The sequence below is a fragment of the Lissotriton helveticus genome, chromosome 3_1, assembly GCF_964261635.1.
Source record: "Lissotriton helveticus chromosome 3_1, aLisHel1.1, whole genome shotgun sequence".
NCBI classification, from domain to species: Eukaryota; Metazoa; Chordata; class Amphibia; order Caudata; family Salamandridae; genus Lissotriton; species Lissotriton helveticus.
The window spans coordinates 2012544815-2012557184 of NC_136061.1; positions in this window are offsets into that span (position 1 = coordinate 2012544815).

Sequence of the window (12370 nt, forward strand, 5' to 3'; positions counted from 1 at the left end):
GGTCAAGGAGATTGCAGATGTCGTCTGTTGTGACGAGGAGTGCAGTCTTGGCGCTGTGGCTGCTTCTAAAGCCTGATTAAGAGTGTACAAGATGTGGTTGGTTTTTGTTTAAGTGAATTTGGTGAGTTGGGCGTTGATGGCCTACTCAATGACTTTGTTTGGGAAGGGATTCAGAGGGATGAGGCATTTTGTGAGTATGATCAAACAGGCTCCCTCGGCTCCATCTCCAGTAGGGCATTGATAGTGGTCCTTCCTAAGATGGGGAAATGCCTGTACTCTGCAGGAGCACCAAACTCATCTCTCTGTTTAATGGGGTTCTGCCCAAAGTAACTCTTGGGGCGTTCTCTCAGAACCACTCCCTGTCCGGCAGGGGACCCAGGAGGGCTGCGCACTATCACCCTTGCTGTTCCTTCTTGTCTTGGAGCCCCTCTTGGCCCCTCTTTTCTAATCCCTGCACCGATATTACTATCCCCAGTGAGATGTCCACTGTTTATCTTTACACCGATGATATCTTGCTTACCCTCTCTGACCTCGCTCGTTCTCTCCTGGCCCTTCTGGACATCCTCTCTGGCTTTGCTTTCGAGGTACTGGTTTAACTGGGCAAAAGTGAAGCACTGCCCATGTCACGGGTGACCACCAATGCAGTAGCTTCCGCTTATCCCTTCCAATGGATGTCCTTGCGCCTTATGTTTCAGGGGTCTACATTAACCAAAGACTTGACCACATAGTGACAGATAACCTCTATCCGCTGGTGCGTATGAAGTTGGACTCTGAGAAGTGGGTGCAACTTGGACCGTATGTCAAGGGTAGGATGCAGGCGGTTAGGATGGTGATACTGCCTCGATACACCTACGTCCTCGGCATGCTGCCCCTGCTGGTCCCTCTTTCATTGTTACGTTCCGTGGACTGGAGCATATGGTCTTTTGTCTGGGGGACCTACCATCTCCAGTTAACCAGTAGCAAACTCCTGGCTCACCGATCTTGTGGGGGACTGGGCCTCCCATCGGTTGAGCACTATGCTCCGGACCTACACTAGGGCTAGCTTGCTTGCATGCTTCCCGGGACCCCTAATCAGCCTCAGTAGGTGCTGGCAGAGCGCACCCACTGAGTTACCTGCAGGGACTGCACCCAGTCTAGAAGAATGGTGCACCCATGCCACACCTCACCAACTCAATGCTGCAAGTCATGGTCAAATGATAGCGGTGGACCCGCCGCCTCTTCAAGATGGATCTTCTTTATGACCATGCACCGTTATGGGGCAACTCTGGCTTCCACATAGGTGGTGAAATGTTGAACTGTGAGGTGTGGTGTTCTGCAAGTGGCTACAGCCTCCAGTCCTTGAACTGGGTACCTTTAAATCATTTGGGGAGCTCAGTGAAGAACTTGGTCTTCCATTCGATTAGTCCTGATGATATTTACACCTTTGACATTGCCTTAATCATCACCTGGATGCACAGCCCTGGGTCCACCAGCCCACTCCTGTAGGCTCCTACCTTGGAATATGGGCCTGATTCCGAGGATTGATGTCTGGCTTCTATAGCTTCTTGTGTAATATATCAGGGACCCCCTGGAAAGGATAAAAATCCTGGGACAGGGAAATTGTTCAGTGCGAAAGTATATACCCAGGCCTACAATTGTAAGGACAACCAAGGCTATTTCAACAAACTTAAAAAAGGGGTTAACACACAAAAAGAGTTTTTTTCTGATATTTAAGAATTTAATTCTAGTGATAAAACAATTGATCAATAACATATAACAAAACAGATATATTCAATACACTTAATACAATATTTTCATTAATAAATTTCTTAAAAACGATATATGTTCTGGTTAATGTGCAGGTTTACGGATAAGGTCTTCCCAGATATTGTTGGGGGGCTGTTTATTTCAACGCGTTTCGACACGTGGTTGTGTCTTCATCAGGAAATTATTTATACAGCCAATTTTCTAAAAAGAACAAAACATATTTTTAAAACATTTAAGACTGTGTGTTTAAGAGACAAAGCAATATGTGGTTACATAGCCTGGTATAGTCGGAAGATAAACATTATTTTATAATGCTGAAGTATTAGTTTTCTTGCATCTTGACCTTAGTTCAAGGAAAACAGAACTCTATATGCATATATCTTCATGATAATCGATATTTCTATATACATATAATTTACACAGATACTTGATGTATTTGCTCGATACATTTCATTGCGTCTTTTAAATTTGTGCAGAAAGACTCCCTCTATGCGAATTGGAGAAAGAGGGGAAGAGGGGGGGAGAGAGAGAGAGAAGAGGAACAAGAGTGATGATTTCTACAGAATTAAAGTAGCCCTATTTAACAGAATTAGAATTGTTCTAATATTTTAAAAAAATAGAGACTTTTCTTCTAAAATGATTTGTATCATACATAAACACTATATGTAGCTATTTTTGACCAATGCTTGTTCCCAAGGAGCATGCAGTTTTTGTATGGATGTATGACGTTATAACGCATACTATTACTCCGCATACCATTACAACGCGACTTTTACTCCGCATACTGTTACAACGCATAGCGCCTTGGGGCGCTGGATAGTGGTAAGTTTAATTTTCTATTCCAACACCAGTCCCCGTGGACACTAGGGAAGGTGTTGGATAGAAAATTAAACTTATTCCCTATCCTACAGCGCCCCCCAGCGCAATGCGTTGTAATGGTATGCGGAGTAAAAGTCGCGTTGTAATGGTAGTGCGGAGTAAAAAATGCGTTGTAACAGGTGTATACCTTTTTGTATGCATATGTTTCAATGTTGTCTTGCTGTAAGTACTTTGAACATATATGCATAGTTGTACTTGATTTTTACTTTAGAAAAGATAGTTTGTTTCCAATCACCTAACTATTAGTTTTGAATATCTTACCTAGACTTTCTTTTTCCGCTTTTTTAAAAATTTCAGAACGATGAGGGCGAAGAGTGAGGCACCTTTCTTTACCTTTGCAATCGAAATTGGTATGTGAAACCTATAGGAAAACCGGGTTCTGGCTTTAGATCAATCTTTCACGATGGGTTGGTCAGAAGGTTAAATTTGCATAAACTCGTTCTGAAATCTCACTCAATATTTTACATAATAACGTGTTACCTGGGTTTAGTGGTTTCACTGCATACATCCCACTCTTCTGTTCGGACAATTAAAACATACTATGCTCTTTAAAAACAAGTATTCTGAAATAAAGGTAAAAATACCAACTTTGATAATTAGTCTCTCTTTTTTTGTGACTAAATTCATTATTTTTGTACGAGCATGATCTCAAATCCCTTTTTAAAAAATCCAAATCATGTTAATTTTTCCGTTTTGTTTTAAAGAACATCCATTTGTTTGTGCATTTTATTCAAAACTAATAACAGCTAAGATCTAGTAGTAAGAAGTACAAAAGAAATTAATTAGGATAGAGGCGCATGGAGAATTCATGCTGAATTATCTTTAAAATGGTATTATTCCATTAGGGCTTAGGATCAGAAATATTCCTGGCCTTTTCGTGGATATTAAATCCTTTCTCATCAAATGGAGCATGATTGCGAGTCGCTGCTCCAGAGATCTTATGATTTTAATAATATCTACATCTAAAGAAATATCGGCAGAAATAAAAAAAGAAATAGAGGAGTTAGAAGATAAAATCAGGAAGTCAACTACAGCTGAGGATGCTAATAAACAACTAGAAGTCATAAAAAATGATATCGCCTCATTCTCAGATTATCTTAGAAAAAGAAAGGATGACAAATTTACAAAAGATAAAAGGTTTTATACCTTAGAACGAACCTACCCATACACCGTAGATGGCTTCTATAAAGCAGATACTCAATCAGGACCATATAATTATAATCCTCAGCATAAAATCAACACCTTTTCTGACTCCTCAGATGCTGAATCAGATGGTGAGAGTAGCATGGGTTATCAAGATGAAAGACCATTCGATCCTAGAAATGGTCAAAGAAATAATCGACAGCCTTTTTTAGGACAACGGGGGGGAGAAGAGGACGCCAAAGAGTCAGGTTCCAGAATACAACAAGAGGCAACTATCAGAACCATCAATATGCCCAGGAACCTCAACAATATCTAGAAACCAGGAACAAACAGTATTGGAGGAACGGGATGTAATCCCAATATTCAACCTATCCTCACGTACTCTAGCCCCTGCCGATGTCTCCCTAATAACTAAGGGGTTATCTTTTGTCCCTCACGCTAATGTGAATGTATTTGAGTTATATCAGGACCTTCATTCTTTCTTTCGAAAGATTAGATAAAAAAATTCTTTTTAGATGGTGACCCCATTGAATCAGCTGACATAGCTTCAAACATAGTGGCTTTGCCTTCGACATTCACTCCATCTTTAGACCAGGTGGGTCCTGAAACAGCAATTTTTGAAAAGGCAGTTTTAAAAAAAATTAGATCAGGCACTGAGATTCATCCCTAAACCTAAATATAATATAACTAAAGAGGAACATAACTCCGTGAGCAATCTCAAGAAAGATAACGCAGTGACTGTAAAAAGCAGCGACAAAGGAGGTGGAATAGTCTTAATAGATAGCATTACGTATGAGACCAATATGCTTAAAATGTTAAATGATCCCACTTTCTATAAAAGCATTAAACTAAACCCTACAGAAAGGATAATTAAGACTATAAGCAGGCTAACAGCAAAAGCACATGAGGAAGGGATCATAAATAAAAGGGAGTTTGAATTTCTAAATAAATCTGATAAGAAAACTTCTTGCATTTATGGGTTACCAAAGATTCACAAAAATCAGGATAACCCTCCATATCGTCCGATTGTCTCCACAATAGGCACACCCCTTGAAGCAGTCTCTAAGTATTTAGACAATATTCTTCGCCCCTATATTTCTTTGTCACCATCTTATATCAAAGATACTGCTGCGATTATTACAAAAGTAGAAACACTGCCCTTTAATGAAGAAAGAGATATCTTAGTGACTTTAGACGTAGAGTCGCTATATAGCAACATCCCCCAAACAGGAGCAATTGAAACCACAATGTGGTTTATCGATAAATACCAAATACCCTGTGCTAAAACCTTCATTAAGGAATGCTTAACCCTCGTTTTACATGAAAACTTTTTCGAATTTGGAGAAAATTTGTTCTTACAGACTAAGGGAGTCAGTATGGGAGCTTCTATGGCTCCCTCAATAGCAAACATCTACATGACTGCATTTGAGGATCAACATATCTTCAATGAAGTGGCCCCTTTCTCTGAGTCTGTTTCCCATTGGTACCGATACATAGATGACATCTTTTTTGTGTGGACCGATGGGGAACAGACTCTGGGAGAATTCCTCCTTTGGTTGAATCTGGCAGATAATAACCTCCGATTCACTGCCCACACGAGTACAACTAGAGTAGAGTTTTTGGATATCTATATAAAAAGCAATGGAGGCTTGTTGGAAGTAGATTTATTTACTAAACCAACAGCGAGGAACACACTACTACATTTCAATAGCTATCACCCCAAATGCCAAAAAGACAGCATCCCCTTTTCACAATTTCTAAGGGTAAGACGTAATTGTACTAATCTTAGAGATTATGACAATCAGTCTGAAAATATGAAAGAAAAATTTATCCAGAGAGGTTACCCTCGCCGTTTAGTTAGAGAGGCCTACAAAAGGGCCAGATTTTACGATCGAGATGCACTTTTACATTCACAAAAACAAAGTGCAAACTGGACGTTAGTCTGTGTAACAAAACATTCCACCCTAGACTCTACAGTGAGACAAATATTAAATTCTAACTGGCACCTGTTGAATTTAAATGAAAACCAACAAAAAATAGCTAAACCACTCTATGCTCACAAGCGGAATAAAAATCTCAAGGATCAAATTGTACACTCGAGATATATTCAAAGAACGGATAATCCTCCTTTCATACAGAGATCAATTACTAATAATGGTACAGCAAAAGGAACATCTCGTTGCGGTTCATGTAAGTCATGTAATAGCATCATCACAGGAGAGAACTTGATGTTTAATAACATCAACATTCAAGCTAAGGAGCTATGGACGTGCAACACCCAAAATGTAATATACCTAATCACATGTCCCTGCCATCTTGGCTATGTGGGTGAGACCTCTCGAGCAATAAAAACAAGATTAACTGAACACAGGTCAGCAATAATAACCAGAAAACTGACAGCACCTCTAGTTAACCACTTCACAGAGTTTAAACACTCACATGAGGAACTGAAATGGCGAATACTAGAAAAAGTCCACATACCTAACAGTAAAGGCGGAGACAGGATAAGAAAAAAGAAAGAGGTTTATTGGATTTTTACCCTTGGAACATTCAAACATGGCCTTAACCATGAATTACCCTGGGAGAATGCAATTATATAAAAGTGGAAAGAATATACAAAATTATGAGATTTTTATAAAAAAAAAAAAAAGGAAATGAATAGTGTTGTTCATTGAAAATAAAGTTCACCATAATATATCGCCAGTAAACCCTTGGAACTTTCTTAGGGATAGAATGACTATTATTAACGTTTATGTCTCTAAAAATAGCTACATAAAAAGGACCATCAAAACATACTGTTTTTAGATACACTCTAGCTTTAAATGTGGGCGTGTACATATAGAGATGACACCGATCCTGTTTGGTATAAATACCAATGAGAGAGCGGTTTACAAACCCCTTTCTTCTGCACCAGGCGAGGCGTCGTGAGACAGAAGTCTGTCATCATCCTAACCGGTAAGACTTTAGGAACAGGAAGAGCTCTAGCGTCCATTCCCTCTCAAAATGCTTATAAATACCGATACAAGGGAAACTAATTAACAGTTTGCCTGCACCTTTTTGTACCCCTCTGTTTTGCAGCTGAAAACTTCTACTCTAATAAGAACACGCTTATCTATTAGGAGTTTTTAGAAGAATTTGGAAATAATAGAACATGAAAATGCTGCTTCATTTATCTATCTGCTCATGAAATTGAACAGACAGGATTGATTAAATCCCATTTTTTTTAAAAAAGGTACAAACTCGTTTTTCCCTTGTAAAATGTAGAAAAGAAACATAAAATTACCCTATTATAGTATATTCATAATGATTATGTTTCCTTAGAATTACTGTTACCCAAAGAGACGATTTTATCTTGCACACGACGTCCCATGCTGGCGCTTTTAGTTGGCTAAACATCTATGACGCTAAGGATCTATAACGCTAAGGATCCATAACGCTGACATAATAATCAAAGAAGGTAAAACTACAGCGCATATATTTTCATTACCGCCAAGAGTAATGTTTTTGTTTCAGTAATTCTTTGTAAAGGTAAATAAGGAATTGACTTACTACTAGATCTTAGCTGTTATTAGTTTTGAATAAAATGCACAAACAAATGGATGTTCTTTAAAACAAAATGGAAAAATTAACATGATGTGGATTTTTTAAAAAGGGATTTGAGATCATGCTCGTACAAAAATAATGAATTTAGTCACAAAAAAAGAGAGACTAATTATCAAAGTTGGTATTTTTACCTTTATTTCAGAATACTTGTTTTTAAAGAGCATAGTATGTTTTAATTGTCCGAACAGAAGAGTGGGATGTATGCAGTGAAACCACTAAACCCAGGTAACACGTTATTATGTAAAATATTGAGTGAGATTTCAGAACGAGTTTATGCAAATTTAACCTTCTGACCAACCCATCGTGAAAGATTGATCTAAAGCCAGAACCCGGTTTTCCTATAGGTTTCACATACCAATTTCGATTGCAAAGGTAAAGAAAGGTGCCTCACTCTTCGCCCTCATCGTTCTGAAATTTTTAAAAAAGCGGAAAAAGAAAGTCTAGGTAAGATATTCAAAACTAATAGTTAGGTGATTGGAAACAAACTAGCTTTTCTAAAGTAAAAATCAAGTACAACTATGCATATATGTTCAAAGGGGCAGATTTATGAGGCACTTGCGCCACGTTTACGCCGCTGTTGCGTCACGCAAGGCGGCGTAAACGTGGCGCATCCCTACGAACGATTTACAACGTGACGCATCTAGGCAGATGCGTCACGTTGTAAAGCCCTGCGCCGCTTGTGGGCGTTCCGGCGCAGGGTGGGCGTTCCGGGGCAGGTGCGCATCGCAAAAGTGGCTGAGTGAAATCTATAAGATTTCACTCAGTCACTTTCAGGCCAATGCTGCGTCAAAAGCCTGCGCCTGCTTGAAGCAGGCGTAGGTCTTGACGCAGCATTGTGGAGATGGGGCACCCCCGAGCCTTGCTGGAGCTGCGTCGCGCTTGCGACGCAACTCCAGCAATGCGTCACCTTTACGGCACAGATGCGTCACGCATCTGTGCCGTTTTTGCCCCATGGTGCGCCGCATCATAAATGCGGCGCACCATGGGTGGCGGAGCTGTGGCGCACTGTGGCGCATGTTAACTGGCGCATCCCTGGGGATGCGCCAGTTAACATAAATCTGCCCCAAAGTACTTACAGCAAGACCACATTGAAACATATGCATACAAAAACTACATGCTCCTTGGGAACAAGCATTGGTCAAAAATAGCTACATTAAGGGGCAGATTTATGTTAACTGGCGCATCCCCAGGGATGCGCCAGTTAACATGCGCCACAGTGCGCCACAGCTCCGCCACCCATGGTGCGCCGCATTTATGATGCGGCGCACCATGGGGCAAAAACGGCACAGATGCGTGACGCATCTGTGCCGTAAAGGTGACGCATTGCTGGAGTTGCGTCGCAAGCGCGACGCAGCTCCAGCAAGGCTCGGGGGTGCCCCATCTCCACAATGCTGCGTCAAGACCTACGCCTGCTTCAAGCAGGCGCAGGCTTTTGACGCAGCATTGGCCTGAAAGTGACTGAGTGAAATCTTATAGATTTCACTCAGCCACTTTTGCGAGGCGCACCTGCCCCGGAACGCCCACCCTGCGCCGGAACGCCCACAAGCGGCGCAGGGCTCTACAACGTGACGCATCTGCCTAGATGCGTCACGTTGTAAATCGTTCGTAGGGATGCGCCACGTTTACGCCGCCTTGCGTGACGCAACAGCGGCGTAAACGTGGCGCAAGTGCCTCATAAATCTGCCCCATAGTGTTTATGTATGATACAAATCATTTTAGAAGAAAAGTCTCTATTTTTTTAAAATATTAGAACAATTCTAATTCTGTTTAAGCATGAGCGCAAAATCCGCTCCGATCGCGGATTTTGCGGATTTTCGGTAAATCCGCGATCCGCGAACTCTCGCGAATTTACCGAGAATCCGCAATCCGCGATCGGAGCGGATTTTGCGGTCAAAAGTTCAAGCCTGCATAATTTACGATGGCGCCGGCAAGCTGCCAGCGCCATCCTCAAATGGTTACTTAATTAGCTTCGACAGGAAGCTCTAACAGATAAGATAAAGCAGGGGCTCGAGCGCCTGCTTTATTTTATCAGTTGGAGCTTCCTGTTGAAGCTAATTAAGTAACTTTTGCAGGATGGCGCTGGCAGCTTGCCGGCGCCATCGTAAATTATTTACATGGTGTCTGAAGGGCAGGGTTCATTCTGGCACGACGGTCCTGGCACAAAAAATAAACCTCAACAGGAAACACTTGCAGATATCAATAACGCATGTGCCCTAGTTGCAGCTTAAATTCAGTGACTCATTCATCAGCCAAAAAATAATCGTGAGCGTTGTGGAGGCTGGGCAGGTGTGCCTTGTTCCCAAATATACCATCGAAAATCCGCTGTGATGCTGGTCTCTGACCTTTTATACACACAAGCGGCATGTGCGCTCGCATGGAAGCCCCGTCCGTTTGGCCCCGCCCACACACTCGAGGTGTGCACCGTCTTCCCGCCATTTACCCACTATGATGGACATTTCACTCAAGGGACCCCTGCGCACTTCGGCGCAATTGCATAGTAACACACACTTGGTCGCTGGAACTATTTGAAGCGCAAATGCAGTGACTCATTCATCAGCCCAAAAAAAATCGTGAGCGTTGGGAGGCTGGGCAGATGTGCCTTCTTCCCAAATATACCATCGAAAATCCGCTGTGATGCTGGCCAGAGGCATTTGCATCTTTGACTTTCACGAGCGCAATCCCCGTGCTGTTCCTGTGACCAGGGGCTTCTGTCTCTTAATCTGCTGCTCTGATCGGTCTCTGACCTTTTGTATACACAAGAGGCATGTGCGCTCGCATGGAAGCCCCGTCCGTTTGGCCCCGCCCACACACTCGAGGAAGCCCCGCTCCCAAATCCGCCGATCCGCAAAATCCGCGGATTTTGCGGATCCACGATCCGTGAATCCGCAAATTCGTGAATCGTGGATCCGCAAAATCCGCCCATGCTTAATTCTGTTAAATAGGGCTACTTTAATTCTGTAGAAATCATCACTCTTGTTCCTCTTCTCTCTCTCTCTCCCCCCCTCTTCCCTTCTTTCTCCAATTCGCATAGAGGGAGCCTTTCTGCACAAATTTAAAAGACGCAATGAAATGTATCGAGCAAATACATCAAGTATCTGTGTAAATTATATGTATATAGAAATATCGATTATCATGAAGATATATGCATATAGAGTTCTGTTTTCCTTGAACTAAGGTCAAGATGCAAGAAAACTAATACTTCAGCATTATAAAATAATGTTTATCTTCCGACTATACCAGGCTATGTAACCACATATTGCTTTGTCTCTTAAACACACAGTCTTAAATGTTTTAAAAATATGTTTTGTTCTTTTTAGAAAATTGGCTGTATAAATAATTTCCTGATGAAGACACAACCACGTGTCGAAACGCGTTGAAATAAACAGCCCCCAACAATATCTGGGAAGACCTTATCCGTAAACCTGCACATTAACCAGAACATATATCGTTTTTAAGAAATTTATTAATGAAAATATTGTATTAGGTGTATTGAATATATCTGTTTTGTTATATGTTATTGATCAATTGTTTTATCACTAGAATTAAATTCTTAAATATCAGAAAAAAACTCTTTTTGTGTGTTCACCCCTTTTTTAAGTTTGTTGTTGAAATAGCCTTGGTTGTCCTTACAATTGTAGGCCTGGGTATATACTTCCGGTCTATAGCTTCTTGAGCAGTAATCTTTACTACTTGCACCCTCTAAATAGCCTCAGTAACACTCGGCAAACCAGACTCGAAACAGAATATGAAGCAGAGAATTGGGCAGACTTTCTGGAGGCATTGGATCGTGGGGCGCAGGAGGCACAGTTGAAGTTCTGTCTCTTTTAGCCACTGCATGACTGGCATTGGACTCCAGTAAAACAGTGGGCAGCAGGCCTGTTATCTCATACAAATTGCTGGTGCTGCGCCCACAACTGCTGTAATCTGATACATGTCCTCTGTGATTGCCCCTCGGCACAACCTTTATGGGAGGCGGTTGGCACCAAGCTGACTGAGAACCTAGCAATCACGATACCCCTCCCTCGCCCCCTGATTCTTCTACATGACCTCCCCGGACCTTTGCCACCTTCAGGGCCATCTACAGCATAAGGCGCTTACCACAGCAAAGATCTGTATTCTCTGTTACTGGTGCCTCTTCCCCCTTGATGAATGGCTCAAGATGATGTAACAGACTGTCTCCTATGAGCAGGTTATCTGTAACCTACAAGATAAGATAGAGACCTTGCTCCTCACCTGGGCACCTTTTCTCCGGGACCAAGGCTGATAGCTCTTAGTTGAATGCACCATTCACTCTCTAATGAGTTGAACAGATATTATACCACGCTGACCCTGCCCTTGAGACCCTATCTGATCATGATCCTCGAAGGTGTCTGCCTACTCTCCTCACCTCCCACTTCCCTCTTCCACTCCCTCCTTTTCCACATTTCTTTTCTTCTCTGCCTCTCCTCTCTTTCTTCTTCCCCTCCTCAGCCTGCTCTCCCATCCTTCCCCTCTCCCCCCCTACATGTGTGTGTGTGTATGTGGGCTTCCTGTGTGCTTTTCCATTTCTTTGCTTCTCTATTGTCAAGTCTTATCTTTCTGACCCCCCCTACCCCGGTGTTCATCCTGTGCACAGATATGGACCCACATGCTCTCCTTGATATTGCCCCTTTCTTGCCCCCAGCCTCGTGGGACCTTCATATGGTATGTCTCCAGTTCTATGATCCATTTTGCACTGTGTTTTTCGTACATTTTTATTGCTTCACAAATCTTGCCTTATATTCCGCCCCCGTTCCTCTTATACTTATTTTGTTCCGCTCTTCCAATAAAGAATTGTGAAACAAAAAAAACCTGATTAATGTTTAAATCATATTTTGTATGGAGAGTAATGTGAAGATCCCAAAACTTGTTTAAAACAAGTAACACACAATTTGACATATGAAGTCTCATTAATTGCACAAATAGAGGATGGTCAAATGGATCAAACTCTGAGGGACATGTGTAGGTTTCGTGACTGATT